Raw genomic sequence first — 9,562 nt, 5'->3', positions numbered from 1 at the left:
ATGATGTCATTTTCCCATTAATGCCCAATCCCAGCAACTTGCTATCATACCCAAAGAAACAAGAGAATCTCAAAAAGATTATCTTGCCACTTTTAGCCAAATTATGAATTTAATGCCAACTATTGTCCTCTAAGCAAAAGATGTCATCAGTCAGATGTGACAGCTATGATTGACAGCTGTAACAGCAGCTTCAGCACCATTAAGTCTCTAGTTTTCTTCTTTTGGCTAAAAAACAAAATCCCTCATGAAACCCCTTACCTTGCCATGAACTTTTCCTTATTTGCTAAATTTCCCTTCAACTAAGTTTTGATCTAGTTACATAGCTTGGCTCTATATAAAGTGGACCAAGCTACACACTAATGGGAGGATGGATCCCCTCTCTCATCCCCAATATTCTGAAACTTCACCTTGCTGCATATATCTCTAAACTCTTCCATACTTCTCCAGCTCCCTTACAAAAATATCTCTTTTTAGATTACACCATTACATCACACCTATCACACCAAACCATTACACACTACCCATTTTTCCCACACTCCATTATTCTAAAACTTCATCATCTTGCTGCCCAAAAATACATCTTCATCTCATTCTTCATTTCTCATACAAAATCTTCATTCTTAGAAAGCAACATAACTCATGACATAACACAAAAAACCACCCCAGTAGCAGCTCTAATCTCATGTATTTACTACATTTAACCTTCATATCATCTATTTCAGATTTCCATATATTTCACAAACACATTCCTCACAAAATACCCATTCATACTCCTCATATATCTTCAAACTCTGTCTCACAAATTATACATATACAAGATTCATGTCCAACAAAGTATCTACATATAATTTTTATACATATTACAAACACCAAATCTCACAAAATATATATGCTTCTTACCATCTCCACACATCTTAAAACATATCAAACACTCTTCCAAGAACTTATTACTAAAAGCCCTTTCTCATGGAAGATATATATTTACGATGCCAAAAGCCCTTCTTATGAAAGGCAAAATACTAAAAGTTATTCTCATGGAAGGCAAAATCACTCATACTTGACTAAAAACTAAAAGAGTATTACATGGGGAAAATAATTTAAGTGCATGATTAAGGAAACAAACTTAACCAACCGATGCACATGGCTGGACATGCTCTCTCTCCCTCCAGCTGCGCCCATTTTTTTCCCTTTCAAATATGAAGGTTACTGAAATGTTAAAGCCCACTGATATTGTACGGCTGGAGCTACAAAATATGAAGATAAATCATTATATTTTTGTTTTCAATTTTATATTATTAAGTATATTTTATTAATTATTATTATACAACTCAACTAATATTATTATACTGCTAGAATGTCATCAGCTCATTGTTGTTATATGGCTAGAGCCACAAATCATATAAAGAACAAAGTGATGCTATGCGGCTAGAGTCAGAAACACACAAGGCTGCTAAAACGTCTAAGTCCACTGCTGTTCTATGGCTGGAGCCCCAAACTATGAAGATAAGTCATTATATTTTACCTTCAAACTTACATTATTAAGTATATGCTAGCTCATTATCATTTTACCACTCAATGCAAGTTAATATAATATTATCTCATCATTTAATAAACATGGATTCACTAATACTTCATTAATAAACATATGTATTAGTAAATTGAATCCATATCATTACCGGACATGTATTATTTGGACATAGACAATTGATGGACATGCATTACTTGGACATGAACCACCCTTGGACACATATTTTTTGGAATAAACAACCATTGGACATATATTATTTGGACATGGACCATTGCTAGACATACCTTATTATGTTGAACATGAACCATGAACCACAACTAGACATGGACTATTGGACTCATCTCATTGTTGGACATTGGACACCTAATTAACCACTTTCTAATATTGGACATCACTTAATAAATATAATAATCACATATCAACTCACCATTTAATCAAAACTATCATGCTAAGAATATTATTTATTTATTTCAACCATTATTATGATTCTAAGACTTTGGGTTTTATTTATTTTGTAGGCTTAAAATACACTGGAAGTCATTGGTCTATGTAGCCTAATGTCGAGTTCCGGGTTGACCTTCCCAAAACAAATCCGGGCCTAGCAAAGTCACACTTTCAACGAAAGACACATGGCTACGCACACAAAACCGCTCCCAACACCCTCCAAACGTAATCTACCCAATGCATCTAAGCCCTCCAAGCTCCTACTCCAATAAGGCTTCTCGGAACCATGTCTTGTCTAGCTCTTTGGATCCCGCAATATACCCGATTGCATCTGCCAAAACCTGGCTTCTTCCAATGCTTTCCAGCAACACCAAAACCTCACCGAACACTCTGAAAGGGTGTGGTAAGTGTTTGGGCTATCAACCTCTCAATAATATGGAAATGGAAATGTAGGAGTTAAGGAAAATCCATAAGCAATTGTGTAGAGAAATGTGAGTATAACAATCTCTAACTCTCAAGGTTTATGGTTAGGGTTTTCTCTCAGAAGCACTCCTCAACATATGTGGGTAATGTGGGTATATATAGTGTGGGTACAGAAAGTGTGCATCAGATAGGACAATCTGGCAAAACAGAATGTTTTGCGGGTGTCTCGCGAGAAGGTCTTACCTGCGAGATACTTGCGAAAACTAGCTATCTCCATTCTGTTCTAACTCTTCGCATTCCAGTCATGTGCAGGGCACATACTTCACTTCGCGGGAAGCTTAGTCGGGAGATACTCGCAAAAACAGCTTTAGTTTTTATACCTTGAGTCTTTACAATCTCTCTCTCTCTCACACAACCCTTACAATGAAATCCTACAAATAATACATGGTACAAAAGATTGAACATAAGTACAATCAAATTTGGCACGGAATAAAAGCCAACAAAACACATAGTTGTGAATTATAACTTTACAATACTTAAATTAGATTATAGTAAAATTTCTATCTTATATAAAAATACAAATACAAATAAACATGCATGCCTAGACTGCTAGACAGATGTATAATAGTTCTACCCACTAGCCCTAAAAAAACTCTCAAAGGCCATGGCTGCTGATCACTACGGCTCTCTCTCTCTAAAAATGGTATACTTAACCGTTTTACCAAAACCCATATCCCTCACCTATTGTGTCGTGCACACTCATTCACCACCAACAACAACAACTCGCATCCATAGACAGCTTTGAAAACATGAACTTACAAATGAGCCACTCACTTTAAGTACTTAACTAACCAAGGCAAAACTCAAAATCGAAAGGTAAGCAGTGTGGCCCCAAAGATCATTCAATTCATTTAAATGGCTAATAAATGCCACAAATCTTGTATAGTATATTATTAGAAAGACATAAAAGAGTACCGAGGACTAACTACTAATCATATCCAACCACAAAAGCTTTATTTATATGTGGGGACTGGGGCCTCAAAGAGTCAAAAACACAACTTGCCCAGGTACAAAAAAGAGAAGCCATGGACAATCCTATCCAAGCTGCTATGGGTTGTGTGGGTATATCTTGAAGGAGCTAGGCTTATTGCGAGGAGAGAGAACATGGGCAATGAATTGTACAAAGTCATCAAACATCATTCGCTTCACAGTCCTCCTCTTTGCTGGAATGACACTTGCATGTTTAAGTTCGTTGAACCTGCAGAATTGGAGCGAGGAAAGTTCTTCGCTTGAGCTCAGCTTCTCCACTTTCTCTAGCTCTATCTTGGTCTTGGTCTTGGTCATGGTGTACGGAACCGGTTCACCTGGCTTCTGCTTCCTCATCATCCTCACCTCTCTTCTCTTCACCACCATGCTCTTCTTGTTTAATTTGCTCTATACATATACAAAGAGAACCCTTTCAATTTTGGGGTATATAAAGAGCCGGGTCCACTCTTTTTTTAATTCGCGTAACAGTCACATAGCAACTTACTAGGAAAGGGCGAGGAAAGAGAAAGACGCAGCAAGCAGGCGGTCGGTGCCAAAGCAACGTCTATACAACGTTGTAATATCTTACGTGTACATGAACCAGTAGAGCTAATTAGAATTTACTGATATTTCAATTGATTTCATTATAAATAAGCAAGAACGAAGTTTGGTAATAGTTTACAAACTTCATTCCTATTTTATTTTTTACTGGATGTGAATTTAAATTCATCGTTAGATTGCATTTTTTTTATTCTATCATTCATGTTTACAAAATTTTAAAAATCAATAGTTATGTCATTAATTAAATGCTTAAATTTTAAGTTTTGTAATTTTAAATTATGCATAAAAAATAAATATATGAATCAAATAATAAATAATATTCAATTTGAATGAAATTTGATATGTAAGTTAAGAACATAAAAAACTTGCAGTCTAACGATTAGATTTTCAAAATATGAGACACGTTAATTTTTTTTAGTGAAAATTTGTAATTGTTACCTATAAATTAGCATGTAGGCAAAGTTTGTCCAACAAGCAATGTAGTGAAGTTAGACTGGTTCACACTATATTTTCTTAATCCAACAGTGTGATGAGTTTGGAGATTTGGAGGGAAGGATGGAAGAAGTTGCGGGGCATGGCGTGAAGAGTGTTTCAAAATGAGATGAGGGCCACAAATGATTTCCGATTGCAGCAAAACCGAGAAGGCAGTTGATTCTGTACTTCATTGTTAGATTGCATTTTTTTTATTCTATCATTCATGTTTACAAAATTTAAAAAATTAAAAAAATCAATAGTTATGTCATCAATTAAATGCTTAAAGTTTAAGTTTTGTAATTTTAAATTATGCATAAAAAATAAATATATGAATTGAATAATAAATAATATTCAATTTGAATGAAATTTGATATGTAGGTTAAGAACATAAAAAACATAAAGTCTAACGATTAGATTTTCAAAATATTAGACATGTTAATTTTTTTTAGTGAAAATTTGTAATTGTTACCTATAAATTAGTATGTAGGCAAAGTTTATCCAACAAGCGATGTGAAGTTAGACCGGTTCACACTATATTTTCTTAATCCAACAATGTGACGAGTTTGGAGACTTGGAGGGAAGAATGGAAGAAGTTGCGGGGCGTGGCGTGAAGAGTGTTTCAAAATGAGACGAGGGCCACAAATGTTTTCAGCAAAACCGAGAAGGCAGTTGATTTTGTACTTCATAGATATAACCACCCCCCCCCTTAATTACATATTTAGTTTATAATCAACACACATCTATCAATACACCCTTCCCCCCAAATGATCTTGCTCCGCCACTGATGATGCTAACATGAAGCCTGAGTGATAGGAAAAAAAAAATGAAAGAAAGAAAGATAGCTACTATCAATAATTTAAAATAACACATTAGAGACCTATTTTATATTAGCATGAGTTTTTTTTTTTTTTTTTTTTAAAGACATTCCTACCATCATGGGCACCTCAATATCTATGCTTGATTCAGTGTTTTTATTTGTCACGTCATACTTTTCCATCTACCACTAGATGGGAGCATAGTTGTCAAAACGTAAATCATATCGTGAATTGATTTTTTATTTTACTGTATCGTGTATCGTATTGTATCATGTATCGTAAAATATATAAACACTTATAAATTTTATAATAAAAAATTATAGATTTTAAATATATTCAACTAATTACTAATTTATTCATTACTTATGTAATAATATTTAACAAGCTAACTAAATAAATCAAACTAGCATGTGTTTATAACATACACATTCAAATTGATTAAACTTAAAAGTGATAATACATTACAAATGACCTAAAATAATAATTTATTGTCATCATACTCATCAATGTTATTATCATGTTCATCATTTTGCAAACTTATTTCTTCATTGAAATTTTGTTTATCATCATCAACATTTACTACCTCTTCTTGTTCTTTTAATAATTAAAAAAAAAAAAAAAAACTTCTTGGCATTCTAGTTTTTTAGACTTATAACAATAATGGAAAAAATAAAAAATAATTAGATTGTAAAATAATACCTTATTCATAGTATAGAAAAGAAATGTATAAATACAAAAGTGAAGTGTAAGTGTGTAGTTCAAATTTTGTAGGGAAAAGAGAAAAAAAAAATTTATGGACGTGTTATTTTATTAGGTCAAATTAAATAACTTAATAATTTTGTATCAAAAATAAGTCTAACAACTTCTTAGATTCAAATAAAAGTACAAATTTTAATTTTTTTTTTTAAAAAAAATCTATTTTAAAGTATATGTATATGTATCTTACGATACGATACGATTTATACAATACGTACACTATATCATATGATCACGAACACTTCCGATATGCCCTTACAATGTGTAACTTTTTACACACGATATAATACGTATCGTACGATACTGACAACTATGGATGGGAGTGACTCTTTTTAACCACATTTGAAAAGTTAAGAACTCAACTGAAACATTTAAAAAGTTAAGACCATTTCAAAATATAAGGTAACGATTGAGGACTAAATGTGTAATTTTAAAAATATATGTATACCTTATAGCCCTTTTTGAGGTTATATCATATAGATTACATTATTTTTTTTAATGTTTCTGAAGAAAAATTCCATTAACCGTAAATATAGAAAGCATACAAGTAAAACAGGATTGATTTTTAGGGATGGACTTCTTCACCACCTTCGGAGGAAAAAGCAGAGGCCAAACTGAACCATCAACATCACAAATTTACAATCAAAAGTTCACCTAACTAAAAGGTGAGAAACCTTATTCTTTTTCTTTTTCTTTTGTTAAAAAAAAAAAAATATATATATATATATATATTTTTTTTTGGTTAAAAGTATTCACCTATCAACACTAGGGCCAAGGACAAGTGAGGGCATGTTAAGGTTGACTTTAGATCAGTAGATCACACAATCCCAACCAAGCCAAATTCACCATATTTTCAATCATCTTAATACCTCACTTGATTACAAGTTAATTATTAACCTTATTCTTATCCCTATACTCCAGCCAAAAAAAAAACTGATGGTATTGTGAGGGTCGACTAATACACGTTNTTCATAGATATACCCCCCCCCCCCCCCCCCTTTTTACCTTTTTCCTACCCTTTTGGATTTTTTTTTTTTTTTTCCTCTGAGTCATATACCCATCCTTTCAAACTCATTCTTCTTTTAATTAAATAAATTAAACTACCGCACATCCTTAGCATAATGGTCACTTCACAAATATAAATACTTGTAAATTGTTCTAGGCAAGAACTGGAGTTCAAGTATCCAGAAAAGAGTTTCACATACAAATAGATTTATGTTAGACTATATTAAAATTTCTATCTTTTATAAAAAAAAAAAAAAAAAAAAAAAAAAAATGAAGGATTACTATAGTTTAAAAAAAATACATATAAATTCCTCAATATAAAACACAAAGGCAGCAAAATGATGAATTCATTGAATTGTCAATCGTGCATAGTTCTAAAAAAACATATAAATACCTTTATATAAAACACATAGGCAGGCACATGATGGCTTCATTGAATTGTCAATCGTGCATAGTTCTTCAAAATCAAATTTTACTTTCGAAAAAAATATTCAATTAAATGTTTCATGATTCATTCCCAACCCTTGCAGCTTTGCTCCAATTCAACCATTCAAATATTTCAGTTTAATCATTTACCTTTTAAACGTGGATAAAAAATGGTCCTTGTTGGGTAAAAAAAATGGTCCCTGCTGTCAATTGGTAGACGGAAAAATATGGCGTGACAAATAAAAATACTAGAAATCAAGCAATGATGCTCAGTGGCAAAGCCACATATAGATCCGGTGGGGGAGGGGGGAGCATGGCTCGCCAAAATTTTTAAAATTCCTTTAGTTCCCATATTATAAAATATATTTACAAGTATAGCCCATCAAAAAATGCTACTTGACCCCACGGCCAGCCTAAGGCCCCACAACCAAAAAAAAAAAAAAATTCTCTAGTAAAAAAAAGGCCCTATCCCTCTTTGTAAAAGGGCCAAAATTTTATAAAAATATAACATTTTTTAAATAATTGAGCACCTTTTTTTATGAGTGATGCTAAAGATATAAATTTTTTTTACTATAGGCTTAACTGACATGTCACCAATCACATAAACACTTATAAAATAAATTGTTGAAATTCATCAATTATAGTCATTATCACATTATATTGTGAATATTTTATAGTATCTTTAGTATTTTTCCTTTTCATTTCTAACAAGGCTTTCAAAATAGGAGACCAATAAAAATTTAACCCAGTTGAAACCCTAAAATGTTTCCAAAAAAAAAAATGCTGCAAATGTGATAGATCATCAATTATGAGTAATCTCTCCTAATAGTTTGAGACTTTAATTTTTGTAAACTAATTTTCTACAAAGCCACACACCAAATAATATCTATCTATCTTTTCCACTTAAAAAAAAATATATATATATATATATATTTTTTTTTGGTTAAAAGTATTCACCTATCAACACTAGGGCCAAGGACAAGTGAGGGCATGTTAAGGTTGACTTTAGATCAGTAGATCACACAATCCCAACCAAGCCAAATTCACCATATTTTCAATCATCTTAATACCTCACTTGATTACAAGTTAATTATTAACCTTATTCTTATCCCTATACTCCAGCCAAAAAAAAAACTGATGGTATTGTGAGGGTCGACTAATACACGTTATCATCAACTATTTGCTTTATTTATCTCCCACCTAATCTAATATATAACTTTTTTTTTAATCACTTCCTTATGTAAATTTTCTCCTTCTGCTCTCTCTACTGAGAGAAAAGACTGTAGAATCTACATTATCTTCTTCGGAATGATATCCTTCTCCCTCTAATAACAAGGTTATTAGTAGGTTTGTGGGGGGTTTTTTTTCAGGGGTGAGGAAACACTTTTCTTCTGTTTTTATCTACAGTCTTTCTAACTGTCTCAAAAACTCTATTACGATCTCTTTCCTAACAATGGAAGAAGTCCTGGAGGATTGGAGGAAACTCTCATTAACAGAAAGTGAGGGAGCAAAAGTAACTCTTAAGAAAGCTAAGAATCTGTCTGCCAAAGAATATGTTTTAGCAGCAAAATTCCTAACCAAAAGAGCTCTGAATGTGGAAGCCATTGGCAAAACATTTAAGCCTCTATGGAGATCAAGGGGTGAGTTTACAATCAGGGAAGCTGAGGATCATGTCCTCCTATTTGTGTTTGAGCATGAAAATGATGCTGAAAGAGTTCTAACCACAGAACCGTGGGTGTTCGACAAACATTTAGTCCTCTTCAAGTGGTTTGATTTCTCGGTCCATACAAGAAACATGAGATTTACTACTACGAAGTTTTAAGTCCAATTACATAGACTGCCAATGAGTATGATGGATCCAAACACGGCAATAGAGATTGGTGAAACACTTGGTCAGGTGTCAGTGACAGAGAATGCTAAGGAGATGGTGGGGGGTACATTCCTTCGCGTCAGAGTTGAAGTAGTTATTTCTGAGCCACTTTGCAGAGGTAGGAAAGTAGGCATAACTGAGGATTCTGAAATTTGGGTCGCGTTTAAGTACGAAAAACTGCCAAATTTCTTCTTTTAGTGTGGTATGGTTTCTCACGCGGACAAGGAGTGTGAT

The sequence above is a fragment of the Quercus suber genome, unplaced genomic scaffold (assembly GCF_002906115.3).
Source record: "Quercus suber isolate HL8 unplaced genomic scaffold, Cork oak 2.0 scaffold_118, whole genome shotgun sequence".
Lineage (NCBI taxonomy): Eukaryota > Viridiplantae > Streptophyta > Magnoliopsida > Fagales > Fagaceae > Quercus > Quercus suber.
This window is presented reverse-complemented; position numbering follows the sequence as displayed.